This window comes from Myotis daubentonii, chromosome 2 (genome assembly GCF_963259705.1).
Source record: "Myotis daubentonii chromosome 2, mMyoDau2.1, whole genome shotgun sequence".
In the NCBI taxonomy this organism is placed as follows: Eukaryota; Metazoa; Chordata; class Mammalia; order Chiroptera; family Vespertilionidae; genus Myotis; species Myotis daubentonii.
The window spans coordinates 210,071,184-210,085,848 of NC_081841.1; the positions used below are offsets into that span (position 1 = coordinate 210,071,184).

The 14,665-nt window shown below is 45.6% G+C and overlaps 1 protein-coding gene across 1 annotated transcript in view; it reads left to right on the plus strand.

Annotated features, from left to right (window-relative positions):
• The first annotated feature begins 4,046 nt into the window (after positions 1-4,046).
• The window catches only part of SLC7A2 (solute carrier family 7 member 2), a 65,513-nt gene continuing 54,894 nt past the window's right edge, over positions 4,047-14,665 (plus strand). Inside the window, exon 1 of the mRNA XM_059685571.1 lies at positions 4,047-4,065. The gene's annotated coding sequence lies outside the window, so the exon portion shown is untranslated. The remainder of the gene's footprint in view (positions 4,066-14,665) is intronic.

Below are 14,665 nucleotides of genomic sequence, written 5' to 3' on the forward strand. Positions count from 1 at the left end.
TTTCAACCATATAATTTCAGGTGCTGGCAACAGACGCAATGTGGAGCAAGGATGAACAAGGAAGCCTGGCAAAGCAGCTTTGGGAATGGATACTACTAAATAGAGTGAGCCTTAGAAATGGGTAGCAACTGAGGTCGTGAAGGTGAATGGAGATAAGAAAGATTCAAGAATTTAAATTTATGAGTTCCCTAGTTGACAAGCAGGACAAAAAGTTATCAGGCCCTGGCTGGTTTGACTCAGTGGATAGAGCATTGGCCTGTGGACTGAAGGCTCCCAGGTTCGATTCCGGTCAAGGGCACATGCCTGGGTTGCAGGCTCGATTCCCAGTAGGAGGGGGCATGCAGAAGGCAGATGATCAGTGATTCCCTTTCATCATTGATGTTTCAATCTCTCTCTCCCTTCCTCTCTGAAATCAATAAATGTATATATATTTTTAAAGTTACTAGGATGGTAGGAAGAAAGCAAAGAGATCAGGAGAGCCCTGGAGGGATGGGGAGACAATTGCAAGACGGAAATGGACAGAAAGCAGGAGAAAGTTGGAGGCAGATGAGAACTGAGAAAAGTCCACTGGCCTTTTAGGAAGCCATCTGTAGGGCAGTTAGAACTTTTGTCCGGGCTGAATGAGAAAAAAGAAGGACTTCCATGAGCTGCACTCTCTTTCTAAGCCCCCCAGTCTCCAGTCCTTAGAGCAACAGACTGGTGGAAGATGTTTGGATTGAGAAGCCAAGTATTTGGAGCAGATACAGGCCCAGCAGGAATCCTGGCAGAAGACAATAGAGACTAGCAAGGGTGGGTGGAGCTCTGGGTGATGCTTGATTAATGGCCAAGGTAAAGAAAACTAGAGACAAGCCAAGTGAAGGGTGCAGGGAATTTCATAGGGTTCAGGACTGAAAACCATTGCAAAACCATTATTTGGTCTTAGTTAAAAGACAAGTGGGGGTTGGGGGGAAGGCATATAAAAGATCATTTGTCATTATAAGGTCTTTCTGTATTTTTCCAACCACTTTTTCAATATTTTATCGCTTACCTTAAAGGATGGGCAAATATGAAATGTGTCCAGTGGAAAGTTGCCTTTAAATTTTACATATTTTTGAAAGGGAGTGGAGAACAGCGGTGGCCTAAAAGCCCTTGAAACTCTAGGGGCCTGAACTCCAATCCAATCCTTTTTCTCTTTCAAGCCTACTCAGTAATAACGCAAGCATCAGTATCCAGTATCCAACAATCTAGGGGGGGAAAGTTGGGGGATTTTAGCTTCGTCTTTGCTGAAATAGCTTGGGGATTATGGAGTCAAAATTAGAACTAGTAAGAATCAACTCATTCAGCCTTGCCAGTTAAAGTGAACCCCTTATGTGTGAACACGGGGTTTACTTGGGGCTGTATGTATTTGGTAAGTGTAGGAGTGCCGGGTATTCCATTGATTCAGCTACGAAAGTGTTTGAAATTCCCTGGAATTTCCTTAGGAGTTCAGACAAACATAAGTGCGTCTGAAATCTTTGGAGGAGGACAACCTAAATTACTCCTGCTGAAATGACTAAGTTGGAATTTCTGTTTCATGCCTGAGGATTCCAGAATCTTGACAGATGACAGCGAAAAGGGATCACTGGGCAGGTAGCTCCGCTGGTTAAAGCGTTGGCGCCATATGCCAAGGTTTCAGGTTTGATCCCCAGTCAGGGCACAGACAAGAATCAACCAATGAATGCGTAAATACGTGGAATAACAAATCTCTCTCTCTCTTTTCTCTCTCTCTCTCTCAAAAAAAAAAAAAAAGTGATTGAGGTATTCCAGAGAAGGGAGGTGGAAAAAAGGGGGTTGAGAGCGTTACTCAGATAGGAAGAAGTTTCTAACTCCATTCTAAGCAGCAGGAGTAGAGTAGTGCAAAAGGAAATGTGGGTGAAGATGAAGTCAAAATAGCTTAATGCATTTCAAATACTGTATTTTGTCTCTAAATAGTCTATTCTAATTTCCCTCAGCTGCCATAATCTGTTTTAGAGACTCACATAGATCTGTGGACATGCCATTCTTCCTACATCGAGACATTTTAAAAGCTGAGAAATAACTAAGGATCCGGTGAGGGGTTCCGCTAGTCAATAGTTTCAAACAGGAAAAGGAATATGTAGGTCCAAGACTAGCAAGTCAAGATACTCATCAACCATGGAGCTTGTGAGGAAGGACTTACTCATTTTTGCTTAGCGATGAAGTAGCTTTTATGATTCACCACACAGGGACACAATGTGTTTTTGTTTCAGAAGTACCCAATTCCGATGGGCAGATTACTAGATAAACTCACAGATTGGTATTCTGACTACATTGCCAGTTTCTAAATGTCAAATAGTTTATCTCCAACCATTGTGTTGCGGCCTAATCATAAACTGTCCCGTCAGGGTGGTTAAGTAAAAACATGTGAGGGAATCTAATCTCTTAACTTTAATAACAGCAACTGCTATTTGAAAAACACAGGTGAAACATTTGAGATCGGATCCCTTCACCCTTAGGAATGAGACAGCGTTTGCTGAGAGGTGGGGAGCGTTCGCACTCTCGTGCAACGCTTCCTAACCGTTGTGGGAGTGAGTGAATCTGGCGTCCGACTCAACAGTATTAATGTGCCTGTCGTCGTTAATGAGTATTTGCACAAGGAATCTGTTTTATGCTGTAAAAATAAGTTCATATTGACAGAGTCTCTATTCCTTAGGACACTCGCTGGAATAGATAATAATGCCCTTGTAGCCATGGTGCTATTTCGACTTCCAGTTCTTTAACGTGGTGGATGATGGCTTCTCCATGTGCGTGAGCTTCAGAAACACTCACTGAAAGTTTGTGCAAGTAGCGAAGCCTCAAACCTTTCATTAGGTTCTGTTGGGAACACATGTCTTAAAGGAGTTAAGAATGATTTAGAATATGACATTAAAAATATACCTGTAATGCGCCCTGGCTGGTGTGGCTCATTTGGTTGGGCATCATCCTGTACACCTGAAGGTTACCGGTTTGATTCCCCATCAGGGCACATGCCCAGGGTTGCAGGAGCAATCCCTGGTAGGGGGCGTGTCGAAGGCAGCCAGATCCATGTTTCTCTCTCCCTTCCTCTCTCTCTTTAAAAATCAATAAAAATATTAAATATATGTGTGTGTGTGTGATGCATCAGTATGATTTTGGCACCTTGCCAACGTTAATAATATTACTAGTATATCCATAAAAAGAAGTTTACCGCATTTTTAAACAAAATAAGGTAGAACTTTCCAACAAAAAATAACACACATTCACTGTTCAAGTCAGTGTTTTGCCTCCTTTCGGATGAAAATTAACATAGTTGCACATTGTGACTTTCATCTCATCAGAGACTCCTAAAGCAAACAGCAGGAGAAACCTCCATTGTGTAACGTCTCTTGCTCTCTTGGAAATAGCAAACGTCATTTTCTTATAGCGCAGCCCCACATGGTCAGGACTACCCTAGTCCCATTATTGGAGTTTTCAAAAATAGCAACCGCACATGTTTATAAGCCTTCATGGTGTTTATTGCTAAAGTAGTACTACTCGACAAAACACACTCATCGGGCATCTACTTATCATGATCACGATTCTATTTTATCATCTTTCTATCCGTATGTACAAAACCTTCTGAAAATGAAAAGTAAACGCAGCACAAAAACCCCACTGGGAAGAGCACTGCTCGGAAATGCCCCTGAATTGGGGTCATCCCGGGAAAGCGAGAATTCGGGGACTCGCCGCTCCCCGCCCCGCAGGCCCAGCTGCCCAGGCCCGTCGCCCGAGGGGCCGCCCACCGCGGGGATTGGCGGGCGTGGGGGTGGGGAGCGCAGGGCGGAGGCGGGGGGGGGGGGGGAGTGGGGGTGGGTGGAGGGGGCGGTGCCGCCCAGCCCCGCGCCCCGCCTCCCGCGTGGCTACTGAGCAGGGCGCCCACGTGCCCAGCCCGCTTTCTGCAGCCCTGCGGCCGCGCTGCTCTGTGCGTGGACCCGTCCTGCGTCGGTTGGTCTCCAGTCCCCGAGCCACGGACCCGACCCGCTCCAGCCGCGCACCTTCCACCCGCTGCAGGCGCGGCCCGAGCGCTGCCCAGTAAGTTGCCAAGTCTCCCTCCGGCCTCGCGGAGGGGCCGCAGGCGATGGCGGGCCCGGGGCGCCCCGGCCGAGCGGAAGGGCTGGGGCGGGGGCGCCGAGGGCTGCGTCCAGCTGCGCGCAGCTGCCCGGAGTGCGCGCTCCAGCCGCGCTGAGACCGGAGCTCCAGGGTGCGGGATGGGGCTGCCGCCGCGAACCCCCATCCTTAGGGCTGCGCGTCTCCCCGTCTAGCCCCGAGGCATCGGGGTCCGCGAAGGGCGTGGGCAGTGGGAGCTGGGAGACGACCTGGCACGGGGGAGCCCGTTAGCCACTCTTGTCCAGAGGGTCCCCGGGAACCCCTCTCCGAGAGGGCAGACCGCCCCCTCCTTTCTGCACCCCGCCGGGGAGTCCCTGAAGTCGCCTTCCGCTCCCTGGGGGTTCTTGATTTACATATAAAACATCGCTTGGAGTTTTCGCCTCCTAGACCTGCCCTGGACTGGCTGCACAGGTAAAGCGGCCCGCGGTGGTGCTCGGGGGTGTTTTAAAGTAAGAGGGTGCCGTCTTAGACCCGTTGGAGATGGGCTCTACTTTTTAAGCCTATTTCATGCAGTTTTCAACCTTGAACTCCAAATGCCATTCCTGATCCTTCTGGAATGACGGGGCCCATCAGCCACAATAGCCTTCCACCTGGGAACTTGACAACTTCTATGGACGCGACGCCCAATCCATAGAGTAATGTCCGCAGAGATTGTGTCTTAGAGATATTGACAAGAAACAGCTCGCAGGTCATCTAAATGGACACAGTACCTAGACCCCAGAAGGAAAAAAATGTTCAAACTTGCAAGTATTTATGCAGAACTGCCTACCCAGCGTTTAGGTGACAAGACTTTCAGGACTGATCCTAAGATTTCTCTACTCATTTGTACAGAAACACTCCTTTTAACGAGGGGATAGGATCAGATGTTATTCCAAAAGAGCTCTCTGAATCGTGGCTGGGGACCTGGCATATGAAGTTAGAGTGAATGTGCCTCGGTTGGTACTTTAACATTCTTGCCCCAACTTCAATGGCCTTCCCCCCCCCCCCCTCCTCAGGATTAATAATAATGATCTCCTCAGCAAATTGCAAACATTTGTGTTTGTGGTCTTTTTCTAGGGAATATAAAGGGTAAGAATATCCATCATATACTCTCTTATGGTTGCTTTTTCCCTTTTGTAATATTAAATCCTTTTTACCCCCTTTTAATTGCACTAAAGCTTAACATGAAATAAATGACTTCTCACTGCAGAAGATCATAGGCGCTTTTAATTTCTCCTTTTACTACAAAGTTGCTAGTGGTCTACTCTGGGAGGCCACACTTGTTAGGATTTTCACATTTTCTCCCTCGCCCCTCACTTGGTTTCCACTGTGCCTTGGTTAGGGAATGCCGTGTCTCTTAAGTCATTTTAATCTCTTAGGATTTGTCACGCCCTTGGAGACCAGAGTGAAATCTGGGTGGTATCTGCAAGGACTCCGCTTGCAGCCTCCTTGGCCTCCTCCCACGTCAGCACAGCCCTTTTGATTCCAAAGTATCTAATCATTATCACTGGACTTAGCAAAGGAGAAGGGAGGCTGGGAGGGGAGACCTGGTGGCTGTTGGACTAGAAAAAAAAATCATCCAGAATACTGTGGAGCGTTTCACCTTGTATTCTCCTCTAGTTCTGTCTTTAACATACGTGCCTGAAGAAGTGTGACGCTCATGGTTCTCGCTTTCCTCGACGAACCTGCTCACTCTTGCAGGGCAGGCGTGCCTGGGCCCCTTGCTGGATGGCCCCGCGTTTGTCCTCTGCTGGTGCTTCCTGGCTGACGTTATCACTGCGCCTCCCGGCTCTTCTGGCCAGACCGGGAGCCTCATCCGTGGCCACTGCGTCTCTTTTCAGCCCACTTTTTCACAGGAGCTTTCCCTTTGAGTTTTCCTTTGGGGACGTCTCTATTTAGCCTCGTTTCTGTCTTCCCTGCTGTTTTATCTCCGCCTGCTGCTGCATGTCTACCTATTCAGAAAGGTATGTACTGTTCGAAGTGTTTAGAACCACCTGCCGGTTTTATTCCGGTGCCCTTCAGCGGCCAACTTTCAGAACAGAACCCTGAAAACACCCTGAGGCTGCGGTCTGTTTCCCCAAACAGGATATGCACACATTGATTTTTAAGGACCAGCTTCTTTTACACTACTTGCTGGGTGTCAGGCATTTAGAAAATGAGCAACGCTTGGAAGGGAACATGTTTCTGCCTATTCACATGTTTAGTGCTCTGTGCCTCATTTGAATGTTTTGTCATCCAACTGCATACAGGCATACCTCATCTCACCGTATCACTTTATTGGGCTGCACAGATGTTGTGTTTTCTACAAATGGAAGGCAAGACCCTCCACCAGCAAAAACATCAAGACTCACTTTATTGCAATAGTCTTTTTATTGCAGTGGTCTGAAATCAAATGTGCAATATTTATGAGGCATGCCTGTAGTAAAAATCTCAGTTAGCCTTCAGATTTCAATTATGTGATGCCACTTGTCTAGTGGTTTTGAAAATCTAAGTGGTCAACTCATTTCTACACCTTTAATCTGAATATTCAAGACCACATAGTTTATAGCCTTGATTAAAAAAAACTAATGACATTGTTTTTTTCATTGTCATCTGTTTTAATAACTTTTCATGCTATTGTCTAACACAGTGTGTGGCACATAATACATGCTCCATATGTTTTTGTTGTTGAGTGAACGCCACTGATTTCAATAATTCGAGAAAGGGTGTTGTGCCTGTCTTCAAATATGTATTTCTTCTCTGAAAATTAGTGAGTCCCTACTCTGTACCAGACACCGAACCACCAAAAGTAATGTGTAGCTCCAGCTTTCGAGGGATTCTGCACCTATTTTTACATTCTGTAAACCCTCCTTTGAGGGATTTTAAGGGAAGTTTTTTATTTTGTTGTAATTTTACATAGAGTAACAACACCTATACACAAATGACTTCGTATCATCTATATCAGAAAAGAAGTAAGAACACACTCTCTCATGCAGCCTTACATGACAATGATTGAAATACGTTTTGAGAGGTGCGATGTTAGGTGATTTCACTGTTGTGTGAACCTCACAGAGTGCACTTGCCCAGTCCTGGATGGCACAGCCTACTACGCACCTAACTCACATGGGATAGTGTATCACTCCTAGGCTGCAAGCCTGTACAGCATGTTACTGTACAAAACAACACGAGATCAAATCAGGGGCATGGCAGACACAAGAAGTGTGAGGCTGCTGCCAGTGTGGCAAGGTCTACTGTTGGCAGCAAACAATTTTTTGTAAGTAGAAAGAGTACATCCTAAAACAATGGTAAAAGTATAATATAGTAAATATATAAACCAGTAACACAGTCGTTTATTACCACTATCAAGTATTATGTACTGCACATAATTCAGCACAGTACCAGCCCCACCACAAACACGTGAGAGATGGATTGTGCTATGACTGTATGATGGCTGCACCATCACCAGGGGAGAGGAATCTTTCAGCTCCATTACAGTCTCACGGGACCACTGTGGTATATGCGGCCCGTCGCTGACCGAAACATCGCTAAGCAGCACGTGACTAGATGAAGATGATGCCACTTAGTAGCCCGTCATCAAAAGCTCACATGCTTGGTGTTTCTGTTTAAATGGTAGTCACAGATTTGTCCTGATGCTTCTCTCATTTTCCCTTAATTGCCTTTCTGGCCATTATTTCAGAAGGATTGTCAGTGATTCTGGGACTCTTTTTGACTTTAAATATTTCTGAGAATGGCCTCCACTGCCACTAGTTAACTTCCTCATTGGTAAGTACAATTAGTATTGACTTTAAGATGTTAGTTAATGTGGTTTCTATTTAAAAGGCTGTGTTCCATATATTCTGTTCTTTTTTTATTATTCTTTTAGGAGGGCTCATGATTATATATATACTAGAGGCCTGGTGCTCGAAATTTGTGTACTGGGAAGCAGGGTGTCTCTCAGCCCAGCCTGCGCCCTCTCGCAGTCCAGGAGCCCTCGGGGGATGTCCGACTGACAGCTTAGGCCCGCTCCCCATGGAGAGTGAGCCTAAGCCAGCAGTCGGACATCCTTAGTGTTGCTGCAGAGGTGGGAGAGGCTCCTGCCACCGCCACTGCTCTCGCCAGCGGTGAGCCTGGCTCAGGGCTTCTGGCTGAGTGGTGCTCCCACACACTGACCACTAGGGGGAAGCTCCTGCGTTGAGCATTTGCCCCCTGGTGGTCAGTGTGCATCATAGCAACCAATTGTTCTGCCATTCTTTCAATTTGCATATTAGTCTCTTATTATATAGGATTTTTGAAATCTTTATTGTGAAAGTATTTCATATATCCTCTTTCTCCCCCATTGATCTCTCCTAGCCCGCCCCCACCCCCCACCCTAGGCCTTCACCACCCTTTTGTCTGTGTCCATGAGTTATGCATATATGTATATAAGTTCTTTGGTTGGTCTCTTCCCACCCACCTACCCTCCCCTGCCTGTTCTTATTTCAAGGTTTACTTTGGATCTGTCTCCTTCTGGGAGTCCATGGTTCTCTGTTTTTCTGGGTGTGCATGGTCAGGATATATTGTTGAAAATGTTGGGGTTTCTTGCATCCAAGATTGCATCATCAAGCTGGAGTGTCCTACGTGATGCTTTAGTGCTGCCAGTGTCATGTATTTAATTGTATGCCTCCTCCCTGCCCCACTGCAAAAAGAAACCAAGTTAAAAACGAGAACCCCCACCACACACCCATTCCCGTGCTGCACGCTCACACCGCTCTTTACAACCTGAGCCTCATCTGGGATGGGGCAGTGGGCCGATGATGTAAGAACATTTCATAACCTTTCTTCCAGGAACTGTGGGAAAAAAAGAGCCCTGACTGTTTTGTAGTCATTTTTCGCATATTTTGTGAACAATACACAACAAAGAATTCTTATGTCCCTTTTGTTTCTGGCTAGTTTTCCCCACAGTTGTGGGGAAAATTCTTCTCTTTCCTTAACCCACTCTGGCTTCCTCTGGGCTCCCTAAGTCTTCGTACAATCATAACCCATGGAATGCTGCTCATGTGGTCAAAGCCCACTTTCTTCCAGTGGAGACCCAGTGAGCCCACTGGGTAGAGCTTGATGTCACCAGAAGCCTGAACAATACTGCAATTTAGTTAAGATGCTCTCATTTTATTATTGCCCATCTTTTCTTTCTTTCTTTTTTTTTTTTTTTTGGTCAGATTTTAAGATCTTTGGATCTATGGATCATGGAGTCTTTCGTGATCATCATTTTTTTTTTTTTAAAAAAAGATGCTTATTCATTTAAAAAAGGCAAGTAATAAACCTGAAAGCTCAATTTTTATTTATTCTTCTGTGTGGGCACAAAGCTGTTATGTGAGTTGGTAAGTTGATCATGGTTAGGAAATAAAGGCTGTTCTGTTAGGGTCTTTTCTTGCCTTGGCTCTGGGTATCCAGCTGGCCTCGTGGTAAATGGTGATGGTGAAGGTCATGGTGATGGCCACTAGTGGAATTCACAGTTAGAGCATATCGAACTAAATGAGGACCCTTTACATGTTCAGCCTCATTGCTTTACTGTCTTACTGTGAACTCGGGGCAGATTTTCCACATGCAATTCAATGTGTGCTTTTAAAAATCACACTACATTCTCCAGAACTTGAAATATATTTGAGTGCTGGAGGTGGGACATCATCCCTGTATCACACATAAAGTGTATTTTCCCAGCGCCTGTGTCATAACCCTTCCTTTCCACATTCATGCTGTCTGGTGTCTGAAAGAAGGTATCAATTTGGTGGAAGTAACTGGATTTGACTTTTGTGAAACTAATATGCAAAATTGATAGTATTTAGCAATTGTGTGAGCATCCAGATTAACAAATACTGTTTGATACATTGGGATTCCCTTGGAATAGGGAATTGGACTTTGTCACTTTGATTCTAAGAATATCCTATGAGGCATGCTATTTGGAGTCTTCTGTGATCAGCAGTTAGTTGATCCATTTTGGATGAATAAGTGCTGTGTATCGCTATGGCCCAGATCTAGCTATGGCCCGTAGAGAAGCAAAGAATGTATAACTTGGCCCCTCTTCTCCGGGTGTGACCACCCAGTGAAGGAGTTAACAAGTGCACACACAGCGAGGAGAGCGCGATAAAGCTGCCGTTGAGTGACGCAAAGAGCTGAAGGGATCAGGAGGAGAGGGCAATCTATCCTAGAGTTTTCTCTTTGTCACATATGTGATGTGTTCCCAACATAAACCAAATGGTCAGTCAGTTTGGGTCCTGTCATCACCATACGGTTTCTATCACTGCTTTTTCCTCCAATAGTCTCTCTGTGGTAAAGCTTGGGTATCTTGGACTTGAGTTCTGGCTGAGCATTTTGGAGAGCAACAATACTTACTAATAACTTGGCAGAATTGCTCATTGCTTACTACCCTGAGCTTCTAGAAAATTGTGACATTTAACTGCCTATTCAGACTATTCTGAAAGACCTTAGAGAGGAAAGGTAAAGCACATTAACAGATTCAGGTTGAAAAGAAGAGATTACATTGACTTGCTGTCTTTTCTTATGCTGTGTTTCATACAGTTTTCATCAACTATATTTGAACGAATGGTACTTATAGTTCTTTGACATACATAGAGGGAGCTCTTCCTCTTTTAGTCTAATAGCCTCTCCGTTCTGATTTATACTTCAGTGGAAGGGAGAAGACCCGTACATTTGCATGTAAGACGCTCCTGCCCCAATAATTTGGGTAAGATTTTTGGGACGTCAAACTCTCTGAATTCCAACGGGTGGGCACGTGTGTTTCAGGAACCCAGGATGAGAACGCTGTAATTCAGAAGCCATTTCACCTCCTGGGGAAAGTATCTGAGGAGAGAACCCTTTGGGGCAGCATGAGGCCTTCTTGGCCATTTCTCCTTTCCTCTTGTTGATGTCAGACCGCTCATGGCCTCCAAGGAGAAGCTGAGAACTGGCTCAGAATTAGGCGTGGCTCTGGGGGGCCCAAGTTAAAGAGCTGTGACCAGGACACAATGAAGACCATTCTCCTTTGTGCTGTGTTGGGAGTAGTTCCCTGGCCTCAGAGGAACACTCTGGACTTTAATTGTCTCTGGCATCACCACCCTTCTTTCTTCCAAATTCTCAGATTCACAGATTTCTGTGCCTACCAACGGGCCAGGAAATAAGTTTGATTCTAAGTGTAGCCGAGATCATTCTAATTGAGTAGTAGCAAATCTATAATAATAAATGCATAATATGCTAATTAGACTGGATGTCCTTCCGGAGGGAAGCCCTGGTCTCTGGTGCCAGAGGGAAGCTGGTGCTGGCAGCCGGGGGAAGGAAGGCCTACTCTTGCACGAATTTTGTGCATCGGGCCTCTAGTATATACATAAAAGGGAAGGAAGAAAAAGAATGGATAAGACTAGCCAATGCCCTCTTTTCTTACCTAAAATTGGAGCGTCTTTAGAATGACATTTGAAATCCAACCTTATAGCTCAGTATCAGTCTGATGTGGATCTTCTTGTAGAAATGTCCGTTTTTTTATAAACTTACTGTGTAGTAGAACTGAAGAGGTTATATGTTTTAAAGAGCAAGGTAAGCATCAGTGCAGAGCCTGGTCAGTTTTTAAAGTATAAACTAACGGCAAGCTTTTCTTTGTTACGGGTCATGCTCACTTAATAATGTGCCCAGTGAATAACAGCGAGGCAAAGCGAGCAGTTTAAAAGTTGAATTCCCCATTGAAATTCTTATCTTTTGCAAAACTTGCCTTACACGTGGTTAAGATTTGTAATGCTTTGTTGCAAAAAAGCCCTCTTGAAATGCATTACATTTGTGGCACTGCGGCTGTGTAGGTGGAGTAGGACTTGTGTGTGCTGTGTTCATCAAGGAAACAGCACAGAACACATTTGCATGCCGCTGAGAAACCCTCGTGGGTGTCGGTAACTTTTGTACTCTTAGAGCTTTGGCAGCATATCCTGGGCTGACCCTGTCTTAAACTCTCCCTGAAACTTAGAATTTCACCTTGAAAACGAAATTGCCTTTTCATTTTCATGATGGCAATACACGAATAAGGTCAGCACCGCCGTGGACATGGCGCGGCACTGTTGAGGTCGCTGGTTTTGTAGCCTGTACTCTGACCTTGACAGGGGATGGAAACCTGTCTTGTGGGCAATTTCTGAAGTCTTTGAAGGGTTCCTCTCCAGCTTCTCTGGCCGGGATAGTTACCGAGTTCCTGGAACGATGCATATGCCAAGCACAGTGCTTAGATTTGGAATGGAAGTGGGCTTCTGAGAAGGACATTTCAGAGCTCTCTTTTTATAGATAAGGAAACAGATCTTACAAGGTCAGACAGCTGGGGCCAGAGTTGAAGACTTGATTTCAAGCATTTTGACTTGACAGGAGCACTGAGTTCACCCCTGGCCATTCTGCTTTTGTGGAAGCATAGCATAGTCACTATAATCCACTACTTCTGTGGCAGGCGTTTTATAAACGGGCATCAAAGCAAAATTTTAACTTCAAAGTTGTTAGATTTTTAAAACCCTCTTGGAAATTAACATTTGAATAAGACATTTTAGGATAGTGGCATTCTTATGATGTCTAAGCATACTCTGACCAGAAAAACTAAACCAAAAAGAAAGCTGTCATCTTAACCTAAAAATGAAGACTCTACCTACAGGTTCTAAGCCACATGAAGTCATTAGATTTAAACCTCAGATGTGGTGCTTGAAACAAGTAGGCTGTGTTGGGAATGCTGCTGTGCTGTCTTCTTTAAAAGGCTGTTTGCATTTTTATTTTTCCTGCTAATCATAGGTAACAGATGGTTCGCACTTAGTTCAGTGAACCAAACAAAAAAAAAGAGCGGACTTTGCATAAAATTTCTGTTGATAGTGCAGTTTATCTCTCTGAGATGGACCAGATGCCCTTTCTGCATAACGAGTAGCATATTTCCATTTTTCTGATCTTGTTTTGCTGCAGCCTACCAGAGATTGTGAAGGACAAGCAACCTGGTATTGTCACCTTAAACGTTAAAGTACTGACCTATTTCTTGTCCTGCATTGCTGACGCTGGGTGTGTTGCATCCCTCGACCACTTCTAAAACTGATCAGTTTTTCCAGTGACTTTGAAAACTGAAGGCACCATTTAATTCATCGAACTACCGGAAATAGTATAAATTGACTTTGAGCCTGTGGAAAGCATTGAGAACTCACGTTGTTTCTCTAATCCCCGTTTTGAAAGTATGTAGTGTAGCTGCTCTCTATAATCGTCTTTCTGTTGGCTGATGGTCACCGGCCTGTTCACAGTTGCTGGTTGGCTGTTGTGCGTGGTGGTGAGGGGTGGTGAGGGGTGGAGGTGGTGGCGGCGGCGTAAGGTAGGCAGGATGGTGCTGCTGAGGTGGAGTGCAGAGTGCAGGCGCCAGCTGGAGTGGTGGGCACAGTGGTCATTGCGAGTTCCGGTGAAAGACTCCTCTGTTTTAAGAATGGCCCTGCACTTCATCCGTTATCACTCAATGCTTTACTTCTTAGACCAGGGGCACCAGCAATGCTGACCTATATCATTTCACTTCTGACTTTGTAGGCGTAAATCAGAATTCAAGCCGTTTTCAAGAAGTGGAAGAAAGGGGCTCAGTTGATTGAACTAAGTGTAATTTCTATCAAGTGAAGTAAACAGGGAATAGAGAATGCAAGAAATCTTCCCTCCCTCCCTCCCTCCCTCCCTCCCTCCCTCCCTCCCTCCCTCCCTTCCTTCCTTCCTTCCTTCCTTCCTTCCTTCCTTCCTTCCTTCCTTCTCCTCTTCCACCCCCCCCTTCCTCCTTCCTTCCTTTCTCTCTCTCTCTCTCTCTCTCTCTCTCTCTCTCTCTCTCTCTCTCTCCAAGAAAGTGATGCATGTAGAATCATGTTGCAGGAGGAGAGAGTAATCTTTCTCTAGTGTTCACCTCAACGGAACTTCTACAGCAATTATTTCCTGAGTTGAATTTCCCGCATCTTTAGGGGCAGCACCGACGGCTTTATGTCAGGGATTCTTGGCTCAGAAGAAGCCTGTGTTTCTTTTCAAGCAGAACTGTGACGACCCATTCCTCATAGGCGTGTGTGACGTAAGCGTGAGCTGGAGCTGCTACCTGTGCAGACATGCCTGCAGAAAAGTCAAACAGGAACGAGAGTATTTTGAGTTAGAGACAGTGCAATGTTGAGAACATTTCTAACTGTAGCCAACACGCAGCATTTTCTCCTTAACGTCTCAATCCCCAATATTAAGTGTTGGTTTCTTTCCAGTTCTATTTCAGTGCCTTGGAAAAGAGGGCTCAGAGCAGCAGGTCCCTAAGCTCCTTTCCTGCTCTAGGAGAGAAATGGCAAGCAGCCCATTCTCATGTGTTACTCCCCAGGGTTTCCCCCCAACAGCCTCTGACATCTCTTCTGACCACACCTGGTGTGCTGCTACTCACAGATGTTGGAGACCCTGCTCTGTAGGCGGGGGCAGTGGCAGCTGGTGGCTGTTTAAGATAGTTCAGCTTATAATTGAGAGAGCATATACAGCTGGCTCCAGATGCTTCTCCTCCTCCTCCTCCTCCCCCTCCTCCTCCTCCTCCCCCTCCTCCCCGCTC